Genomic DNA, 12,204 nt, shown 5'->3' with positions numbered 1-12,204 from the left:
TTTCTTCCCGGAGAGGGTGGTGGATGCCTGGAATGACCTTCCGGAGGAAGTGGTGAAGACCAAAACTGTGAAGGATTTCAAAGGGGCGTGGGATAAACACTGGGATCCATAATGTCTAGAGGATGTGAATGAAGAGTGGGTGGCTCACGGGAACGACGGCTACTACCTAGTGATAATACCCTTATTCAATAAACATACACATGGTTAATACGACTCCAACATTGCTCTAAGCTTCAGCGGCAATGAGGAAATGTGGAAACGATTTGCATTCACAAAAAAGCGGGGAGTAGCTTGCTTGTTACGGCGGTTACTACCCCAAACCAAATATGCCTGATACTTCACTTTCAATGCACATCCAGCATAGCTCTCTGCTTCAACGGCAGGGGAGCAAGACTGATACTTCACTTTCAATTCAAAGCCAGCATAGCTCTCTTCTTCAATGGCAGGGGAGAAAGTTTGACACTTCACGCATATCCAGCATAGCCCTCTGCTTCAACGGCAGGGGAGCAAGACTGATACTTCACTTTCAATGCAAAGCCAGCATAGCTCTCTTCTTCAATGGCAGGGGAGAAAGTTTGACACTTCACGCATATCCAGCATAGCCCTCTGCTTCAACGGCAGGGGAGCAAGACTGATACTTCACTTTCAATGCAAAGCCAGCATAGCTCTCTTCTTCAATGGCAGGGGAGAAAGTTTGACACTTCACGCATATCCAGCATAGCTCTCTGCTTCAACGGCAGGGGAGCAAGACTGATACTTCACTTTCAATGCAAAGCCAGCATAGCTCTCTGCTTCAATGGCAGGGGAGAAAGTTTGACACTTCATGCATATCCAGCATAGCTCTCTGCTTCAACGGCAGGGGAGCAAGACTGATACTTCACTTTCAATGCAAAGCCAGCATAGCTCTCTGCTTCAATGGCAGGGGAGAAAGTTTGACACCACGCATATCCAGCATAGCTCTCTGCTTCAACGGCAGGGGAGAAAGTTTGACACTTCACACATACCCTGCTTCAATGGCAGGGGCGCAAGTCTCATACTTCACTTTCAATGCATAGCCAGCATGGCTCTCTGCTTCAACGGCAGGGGGAATGAAGAAAGGTGGATCTATATTCAGGCAACAACAAACAAGGACTGAATTACATAGTCTGGATAAACAGATAAGCATGGGTGTAGCTTGCTTATTGCGGTGGCTAATACACCTAATTAAGCTATTTCACTTAGATGCAGTTCCAACACTGCTCTCTACATTAATGGCGGGGGTAGAAGGGGAAATATAATAAAAAAGGTTGCTAAGAGCCAAGAGAAACAGATAAGTATGTGAGAGAAAAAAAAAAGTGTGAAAGTTTGCTGGGCAGACTGGATGGGCCATTTGGTCTTCTTCTGCCGTCATTTCTATGTTTCTATGTATTTGGCAAAAGAACCAAACCAAAATAAACACATTAAAAGAAAACAACAGAAAAAGGACCAAGTCCATCGCACCCCTCCCTCCACCCAAAACAAAAAACTAACTGTAACAAGAATATTTGGGCCGCCCATCCTTTATTTATTTATTTATTTATTTATTTACTTTTCTATGCCAGTGTTGGTGAATACCTTCACACCAGTTTACAAAGTTCTATAAAATAATGAAAACATAAAATATTTAAAAGAACTTAAAATACATTAAATTTCATAAAAAAACAAAATACTAAAATTTAAATCATTCATAAAAATACTAAAACATAAATAATATCATAAAATACTCACTTTTAAGAATAGAAATCATAAAACAAATAAGATAAACAAAGGGATATTCCTAACTGGCTTCTACTTGAAAAGCTTGTACATACAACCAGGTTTTTAGTGCTTTCTTTGCCAATTCCTGTGCCAGCTGCTGCTGCAGCCCTGGTTCCAGTATTCACCTGTGGCCCTGTCCTCTCCTGTTCATGTCATGGAGGGCTGATAACAAGCAGAGGTCCTCTTTAGATGAGACGAGATAGCTGAGGTGTTGTCTGCAGACCCTTTCTGATGGGAATAAATCCAGCTATCTCAGCTGCTTGACGGTGTTCCTGACTCCTGTTCCAGTTGAAATAGCTCTGGCTCCAGCGCTTAACTAACCTCTTAACTTGGCAACTTCGTTTTCCCTGGGAATTTCAGTGTTATAACAAAAAAAAAAACCAGTGGAAAAATCAATGGAGAGTCATTCTTCCACTGATTTTTTTATAATGTTAAAATTCCCAGAAGAAAGGAAATAAAAACCAAAAACAAAGGGTCATATTCTTACCTTAGCCTTAGGATACTTCTTGATATTTAGAAAATATATGGTTTTTAGCCCAGTATTTTATAGATGAGAGATGAGCAATTATGTGGTTTGATAGAAAATGCAAAAGATAACATTTTACTCATGCATCAAATGACCACAACTCGTGAATAGAAATGTTATGTAGTTTGAGCTGTACTCTTTGCTTAACCAAGTGCACTTCTGCAAGATTTCTTGGCTTCATTTTTCGCTGGTTTTCCCATGATTTGCAAGGTTTCTGCTAATAGACGTGTTGTTTTTAACCTCCATACATGACATACTAGGTTCATGATTTAAGATCACTCTAACAAATGAAATGTTTGAATGAAAATCTGCCTCTTTTTTTATTCCCATCTGAGGATACAAAGACGTCAGCAGTAGAGTTAAAATTATGGGCCACAAGATGAGCTACTCCTCAGTGATTAAAGGCTGCAGAGCAATGAAATGCAAGATTTGTTTCTTTATACTTAATTATGCATACCCTAGAGGAGAGGAGAGAAAGAAAGAACACAATATAGATATTCAAACACTTGAAGAGTATAAATCATACAGAAGAAATGAGTATTTTTTCCAGTGGAAACAAGAGGTCATGGTATGAAGCTCAAAGGGGTCAGATTCAGGAGTAAAATTAGGAAATATTTCCTTATGGAAATAGTGATGGATGCGTGGAACGATCTCAAAGTGAAAGTGATGAGGATAAAAACTATCAGAAAATACATAGAGCAGGGGAACCTGGACTGGAATGCCCTGACCTGCTTGAGCTGATTCGCTGGGGTCTAGATACACATGAGCCATATTGAAGCCCAGCGCATTGTTATGACATCATCAGAGATTTGCCACGCCTGCAGACCAGATTTGCTGGGGGCTGGCTACATCTGAGCCACTTTGAAGGCTGGAGCATAATAGTGACGTTATCAGGGAGGCTCCTGCTGCTACAAATCTGTCGCACTTGGCGAGCGCAGTCACCGGAACATGTAAAAGCCACATCCCAAAGTGGCGCACCCCTAGGGTCAGTCTCTAAACTGGTTGTTTGCTGAATTTATGAGGGAAAAAAAAGAAAGCAGGTATTCGTCTGATCCCAGTCAAAGCAGTAATTCCATCTTTGATTTCTCAAGGTTAAATTTGGTTTTTACCAATCATAGTCAAGTTTCAGAGACTGAGAAGCCTGAGGGCTTGGCTTCTGTTCCCTCTGAAATTTCCACATCCCTCAGCCCTGACACGCGAACTCCACCAGCCTTAAGTGTAGAGAGGCATTCAGCACTGGAAGGAAGTAATCAGACACCTGAAGTGGTATCTTCTACATTTCCCTATGCTGGGTCCTGTTTTGCTGAGGTGAGGAATTTGGGCACCTGATCCACCCCTGGAGTGGGAATGCCGGGAGTCCAGAGATCTACGCCCTCGAATTTGGTTAAAGCTCCTCTCATTTCAGTAGCAGCTCAATGGACTGCAATTACAATGCTGGGCAATCTCTCTCAGCCGGGACTGATAACATTATGTCGTCTTTTGAACAGCTGCATCAACAAGTTGGCACTCATGGCCAGCTATTTCTAGAACAGGAAAAAAAGAAGTTAACAAAGTTTGGAATCTCAAATTGTTACCTTACAGAGTTCTTCGTTGGCTCTGATAAGGGGCAATGAGACTTTACATTGGAAAGGGGAGAATCATTCTCGGCGATTCAAGCCGCACTATTTGAACTTTCCCCAATCTCCTCCTATTTCTGGTACAGATATGTCAAAGGAGTTTTACATTGAGTTTCTAAGGATCTCTTCTGCTGCTGTTTCTTCCTTCGTTAAAGTTTTTTAACCTTCCCATTAAGGCGGGGTGTAGTTCCTGTCGGTGTTGGATTTAGAATTTTGCTGCCTTAGGCACTGTTGGTGCTATTCCCCCCCCCCCCCCCCCTATTCTCCCCCTCCCATTACCTCTTCAGACAATGGAGCAAAACTTCTAAGGCACAGCCTTCATTGTTCTGCTCATTCTGCTCCAGGCTCACTTCCTCCTCTTACTACCACTTACTACCCTTAAGAGAAACATGGGGGTAACCTGCACGGAGCAGCAGTTACTAACATAAGAACATAAGAAATTGCCATGCTGGGTCAGACCAAGGGTCCATTAAGCCCAGCATCCTGTTTCCAACAGAGGCCAAAACCAGGCCACAAGAACCTGGCAATTACCCAAACACTAAGAAGATCCCATGCTACTGATGCAATTAATAGCAGTGGCTATTCCCTAAGTAAAATTGATTAATAGCCATTAATGGACTTCTCCTCCAAGAACTTATCCAAACCTTTTTTGAACCCAGCTACACTAACTGCACTAACCACATCCTCTGGCAACAAATTCCAGAGCTTTATTGTGCGTTGAGTGAAAAAGAATTTTCTCCAATTAGTCTTAAATGTGCTACTTGCTAACTTCATGGAATGCCCCCTAGTCCTTCTATTATTCGAAAGTGAAAATAACCGAGTCACATCTACTCGTTCAAGACCTCTCATGATCTTAAAGACCTCTATCATATCCCCCCTCAGCTGTCTCTTCTCCAAGCTGAACAGCCCTAATCTCTTCAGCCTTTCCTCATAGGGAAGCTGTTCCATCCCCTTTATCATTTTGGTTGCCCTTCTCTGTACCTTCTCCATCGCAACTATATCTTTTTTGAGATGCGGCTACCAGAATTGTACACAGTATTCAAGGTGTGGTCTCACCATGGAGCGATATAGAGGCATTATGACATTTTCTGTTCTATTAACCATTCCCTTCCTAATAATTCCTAACATTCTATTTGCTTTTTTGACTGCTGCAGCACACTGAGCTGACGATTTTAAAGTATTATCCACTATGATGCCTAGATCGTTTTCCTGGGTGGTAGCTCCTAATATGGAACCTAACATCGTGTAACTACAGCAACGGTTATTTTTCCCTATATGCAACACCTTGCACTTGTCCACATTAAATTTCATCTGCCATTTGGATGCCCAATCTTCAAGTCTTGCAAGGTCCTCCTGCAATGTATCACAGTCTGCTTGTGATTTAACTACTCTGAATAATTTTGTATCATCTGCAAATTTGATAACCTCACTAGTCATATTCCTTTCCAGATCATTTATATATATATTGAAAAGCACCGGTCCAAGTACAGATCCCTGAGGCACTCCACTGTTTACCCTTTTCCACTGAGAAAATTGACCATTTAATCCTACTCTCTGTTTCCTGTCTTTTAACCAGCTTGTAATCCACAAAAGGACATCGCCTCCTATCCCATGACTTTTTAGTTTTCATAGAAGCCTCTCATGAGGGACTTTGTCAAACGCCTTCTGAAAATCCAAATACACTACATCTACCGGCTCACCTTTATCCACATGTTTATTAACCCCTTCAAAAAAATGAAGCAGATTTGTTAGGCAAGACTTCCCTTGGGTAAATCCATGTTGACTATGTTCCATTAAATCATGTCTTTCTATATGCTTTACAATTTTGTTCTTGAGAATAGTTTCCACCATTTTTCCCGGCACTGAAGTCAGGCTCACTGGTCTAAAGTTACCTGGATCACCCCTGGAGCCTTTTTTAAATATTGGGGTTACATTGGCCACCCTCCAGTCTTCAGGTACAATGGATGATTTGAATGAGAGGTTACAACTTTTAACTAATAGATCAGAAATTCCATTTTTGAGTTCCTTCAGGACCCTAGGATGCATACCATCCGGTTCAGGTGATTTGCTACTCTTTAGTTTGTCAATCTGGCCTACTACATCTTCCAGGTTCACAGTGATTTCGTTCAGTTCGTCTGACTCATCACCCCTGAAAACCATCTCCGGAACTGGTATCTCCCCAACATCCTCATTTGTAAACACGGAGGCAAAGAATTCATTTAGTCTTTCTGCAATGGCCTTATCTTCCCTAAGAGCCCCTTTAACCCCTCTATCATCTAATGGTCCAACCGACTCCCTCACAGGGCGCTACCTTTGCCCTCACTTTACCCTCACTATGTCATAGTGAGGGCAAAGGTAGCGCCGGCGCCATTTTGAATATTGGCAATACGGCCTGCATGCAGGAGGTCACTCCCGGACCCCCGATGGACTTTTGGCAAGTCTTGTGGGGGTCAGGATGCCCCCCCAAGCTGGCCAAAAGTCCCTGGGGGTCCATCGGGGGTCCGGGAGCGATCTCCTGCACGTGTGACGTCGGGAGCCAGGAACCAAAATGGTGCCGGCGCTACCTTTGCCCTGTCATATGATAAGGGCAAAGGGCCACCGGCATCATTTCTATTAACGCAGCCATGGCCAGAGAGCGGGAGATCGCGTGGGACCCCCCCACTAGACCCCAGGTAATTTAAAACATTTTGGGGGGGTTCGGGAGGGTAGGGGATTTATTTTAAAGGTCGGGGTGGATTTTAGGGTTGTTTTGGTATGCAGGTTTTTCCGCCCTCCCCCCTCCCCCAATAAAATGATTTTTTAACCAAAAAAACTAAGACGATCAGATTCCCCCCCCCTCAGCCAAATCGATCGTTAAGACGATCGATCACACAATTTACATCCCTACCAACCAACAACCTTGCATGCTTTCTGCTTTGAATATATTTTACAAAGTATTTATCATGGGGGTACATTTTAAAAGGGTTACGCGCATAAGTTATGTGCGTAACCCTTTAAACCCCCCCACCCCTGCATGCGCCGAGCCTATTTTGCATAGGCTTGGCGGCGTGTGTAAGCCCCGGGACGCGAGTAAGTCCCGGGGCTTTGCTAGGGGGGCATGTCGGGGGCGTGGCCAAGGCCTCCGAAATCGCTCGGTGGCGGCCGACTGGCACACGCGTGTTACGACTGCCCCAGGCAGGCGTAACTTTCGCGATAAAGGTAGGGGTGGATAGGGCTGGGGGGGGTGGGTTAGGGAGGGGAAGGGAAGGGAAGGTGGGGGGAGGCCAAAGGAAAGTTCCCTCCGAGGCCACTCCGATTTCGGAGCGGCCTTGGAGGGAACGGGCAGCACGCGCAGGGCTCGGTGCGCACAAGGTGCACAAATGTGCACCCCCTTGCACGCGCCGACCCCGGATTTTATAAGATATGCACGGCTACGCGCGTATCATAAAATCCGGCGTACTTTTGTTTGCGCCTGGTGCATGAACAAAAGTACATGCGGGCGTACTTTTCTAAAATCTACCCCTATGAGTTTTTGCCTCTATGGCCAACTTCTTCTCAAATTCTATCTTAGCCTGTCTTATCAATGTCTTATCAATGTCTTACATTTAACTTGCCAGTGCTTATGCTTTATCCTATTTTCTTCTGATTGATCCTTCTTCCAATTTTTGAATGAAGATCTTTTGGCTAAAAAAGCTTCTTTCACCTCACTTTTTAACCATGCCAGCAATTGTTTGGCCTTCCTTCCACCTTTCTTAATGCATGGAATACATCTAGACTGCATTTCTAAGATGGTATTTTTTTAACAATGTCCATGCCTGTTGCACACTCTTAACCTTTTTAGCTGCACCTTTCAGGGTTTTTTAAAACTATTTTTCTTATTTTATCAAAGGTTCCCTTTTGAAAGTTTAGTGCAAGAGCTGTGGATTTACTTACTGTCCTCCTTCCAGTCATTAATTCAAATTTGATCATATTATGATCATTATTGCCAAGCAGCCCCATCACCGTTACTTCTCTCACCAAATCCTGTACTTCACTGTGAATTGGATCTAAAAGTTTACCCTCTCTCATCAGTTCCATCCAGGAACTTTACTTCTCTAGCATTTCCTGATGTTACATTTACTCAGTCAATATTTGGGTAATTGAAATCTCCCATTATTACTGCACTACTAATTTAATTAGCTTCCCTAATTTCACTTACCATTTCACTGTCTTGTCTTGTCATTTTGGCCAGGTGGATGGTAGTATTCACCTATCGCTATACTCTTCTTCAACACACAAAGAATTTCTACCCATAAAGAATCAATTGTACATTTAGTCTCTTGTAGGTTCTTTATCCTGTTGGACTCTATACCATCCCGGACATAAAGCGCCACCCCACCACCAAGTTGTTCCTCTCTATCATTGCAGTATAATTTGTACCCTGATATAGCACTGTCCCATTGATTATCCTCCTTCCACCATGTCTATGAGATACTAATTATGTCTATGTCATCATTCACTGCTATACACTAACTCTCCCATCTTTCTCCTTAGATATCTTGCATTAGCATACAGAGATTTCAAAGTGTGTTTTTTATTTGTATTAACATTTTGCTTTTCAGTTAACAGGGATACATTTGAATCTTTTAGCTCAGGTGATTCTTTATTTATAGGCAAATGTACTACATTTCTATTATTGGAACCTCTCTGTTGGGATGCCCTAACTCTAATGCTTCATTAGTATCCTTCAAAGATACTTCCCTCTGAACCATGCGCTGCTGAGCGACTGTCAGCTTTCCCCTTTGATTTAGTTTAAAAGCTGCTCTGTCTCCTTTTTAAAGGTTAGCACCCTGGTTAAGGTTCCACCCTGGTTAAGGTAGAGCCCATCCCTTCGGAAAAGACTCCTGCTTCCCAGAGCCGGTGCAAGGGGATTAGGCACCCTAGGCACCTTCTGCCTTGCGCCGCACCCCCTGGTCACGCTGGCATCCCCCTTGTTGCAGTCCCCGCCCCCCTGGCCGCCGCCACTCTCAGCCCCACATGGCTCGCGACAGGCGGCGGCTCCACATGGCTCATGAGCGGGAGCAGCGGTGGCAAAGAGGAGTGGAGATTTGAATCCCCACTTCTCTTTGCCGCCGCTGCTCGTGTCCCTAATGGTCGGTGCCCTAGGCCCAGGCCTAGCTTGCCTAGGGCTTCCGCTGGCCCTGCCCCTTCCTCAAAAGGTTCTCCAGTTCCTTCTCCTTCAATATACCTTGCCTACCTCTTACTAGCTATTTAAAACAAACACACAAAACTCCTAGCTTTTGCCTGCTTCCAACTAGCTATTTAATACAGACACAAACACACATTAAAAAAATGTACCCCAATAGTTAATTCTCCCCAAAACATTTAAGTTCTAAAAATTTCCCAAGGCCATATTTACCTATTCTCTTCAGCCACCAGGAAGGTGATTCTCTCCTCTCAGTTCTTCCACTGGATTGTAGCTTACTGAGCTCTCCCCCTTCAAATATATCAGATAAGTTATCAGGGATATTCTGCAGGCTATATGTCCCACTGAATATCTGTGAATAATTTTATCAGGCTAACTTTAGCTGGATAACATTAAACCTAGCCAGCTTTTTTTGAATAAAGCCAGTTGGGTTTATAGTTATCCGGCTAAAGGTAGCTGAATAATTTCAAACTTATAGATTGTGGCTATGTACAAAAGATAGAGCCATATAATTAGAAAAAATGTGGGCTAGTTGTTCATGGCCTCCTCCCCCACCCCCGGGAGGTGTTAATGTTGGGGCTAGTAGACCCGTGTCCCCCCACCCTTTACTCCTAAAACTTTATAAAACCTGGTGGGTCAAAAGGTCGATAAAGGCAGCCCAGCCCCATCCCCAACCCACACCCAGTGATTCCACATTGTCAGCCAACTTCAACCCAACTGCTCTAAATGCTATCAAGGCAACATGCTTCAGGGCGCCAGGAGTGTGGTACACTTCTTTCATTTTAGGGGACTGCCACCAGAAGCAGGAGGTCTGGGGCTGGCTTGGGAAAGATGAGGGAGGGTGAGGCGAGGAGGGTGCATGCATTACTTTCTGCCAAATCGGCCTCTCCTCCCCCCCAATAAATACTGGTAAAATTAGCTTCATAAAAAGTGCAGTACAATGTTCGGCAATTAAAATGATGCTAAATCAAACATACTGTGTCTCTCCTATAATCCATCCCACTCCAACCCAGTTTGAGAACCACAGATCTGGAGTCTATGTATTCAGTTTTATGAGTCTGGTTTTATAAGGCTAATCCATACTCTGCCCCATTTTTAGAGCCCATCTCTGGATCCTTCTCTCCTCTCAGAGCCTGTTTGGATTTAAAATGTATCATCAAAACAATAAATATGTTTACTTTCCTCATTAAAAATCTGTCTTAAAGTTTAAGTTGTCTTTGAAAAAGTCATTTATTTACAGAACTGAATGCATCCCCAAGAAATTCTCTCATTTTAAACTGCCGCATTTTGTTTGTTTTCATCTAGTGCACTTGCTCTTAAACTCTTCAATTATAGAACAGAAGAAAGCATTTTTGCGTACAAAATTCATAAAGGAAAGTTGAAGGATCCTTCAGATTCTGTATGTTTATGCATCAGATTATAGTACAAATAGGTAGTTAGATAAGGAACACTTACCAGTGCAGTGTTTGATGCATGCAAGAATAAAAAGAAACACATCAGAGGCCTATTGAGTCTGGAATCTTTTTCTTCTACCCACTCTGTGGACTAATAATTTAATAACAATAAAAGCCCTTGAGACCTCCTGCAGGCAACTTCAGTATTCATGTTAGTACATTGATAGCCTCCTGGCTCTTTCACGTTTGCTGACTAGTCAGTTGGGATCTCACATCCTTCAGGGACCAATGGAAGCTCTTGAAGGAGTTTTCATTAACCGAGATTTTTGAGCACCTTTATAAAACATCTGAGGGTCAATTTTCAGAACCTAGCTGGTTATCTAAGTTAGAAATAGCTGCTTAAATGGATAAGTCTTATTCGTCTAAGTTTAGACCTAGCTAGACAAGTAATCTATCTAAGGCTGAACAAAACTACTTATCCAGCTAAGCAGCATCACGCCCGATTCACCCATTCCCCTCCCACAACTTAACTGGTTAACCAGATAGCCAGATAAATTATTTTATCCGGATACCTAGCAGCCATTGAATATAACCAGATATCTAGCATCTGAATAGAGACGTCCTGAACTCTAGGGAGTAAAAGACAGTTTTCCCTCTAACTGACTACCTATTTCATGCACGATATAAATAACTCACTTCAATATCAGGTCACTATTGACTAGTACATTGTTTCCCAACCCTTTCCTGGAGGCATACCTAACCAGTCGGGTTTTCAGGATTGACACAATGAATACACATGAGATAGATTTGTATATACTGGAGACCCAGGATATGCTAATCTACCTTTTACAAGTCGCTACACTGACTTACTGTCCTCTTTCACTTGCCTATAAATGTGATCATTCACAGTTTCTTATTACCTATATTCTGTTGTCTCTCCCTAAATCCTTCCTTGTGATCTCCATTCAATGAGAAAGTCACTCTTATCTATGCCCTTTTCCATCGCCAACTCACAACTCTATGCTTTCCACCTTAATGCACCATATGCATGGAATAGACTTCCTGAGTTGGCCCTTCTCTGGCCATATTTAAATACAGTTTAAAAACTTCTCTCTTTGAAGCTGCTTTTTTAATCCTAATTATTTCTCTATAATAAATAAAATTGTACACAGCCTAGAAATGGTTATAGGTGCTCTATAAATTATCTAAATAAATAAATAAATACACTTTCCGTAGACGTTTATTTGTCATGTATGATTGTCTTAATTAGATTGTAAGCTCCATGAAAGATACTGTCTTTCAGGTGTGTCAATGTAAAGTTGCATGTCTAGTAGTCCTTACAAATGATAAATAGTAGTAGTAGTAGTTATTATACCTTTATGTCAGAAGACATAGCAATGTTGAAAACGCATGCCTGGATTACAATAGAAGCATACCACGATCCAAGCTGAAGAAAGAGATTTGAAAAGATAACAGGAGGGCAGGAGGGTTAAGATTGGGGTGGAGGGTATGGGGAGGGGGGAGGAAGAGAAGCAGAGAAGTAGTCATTGTTACAAAATTATGATGGACTGGGGAGCGAGTGGCAGGAGGGAAGAGGCCAGCCCCAGACCCCAACCACTGTTAATTCTAAAATGCTCACAAAGGGTTCGGACAGTGGGGAAGGCTCAGCCCAGATTGGCCAATGTTTGACAGAGTGGGTGGGAGTTGGTGATGTAGGCTGCCAGGCCC

This window comes from Rhinatrema bivittatum, chromosome 3, assembly GCF_901001135.1.
Source record: "Rhinatrema bivittatum chromosome 3, aRhiBiv1.1, whole genome shotgun sequence".
NCBI lineage: Eukaryota > Metazoa > Chordata > Amphibia > Gymnophiona > Rhinatrematidae > Rhinatrema > Rhinatrema bivittatum.
This window is presented reverse-complemented; position numbering follows the sequence as displayed.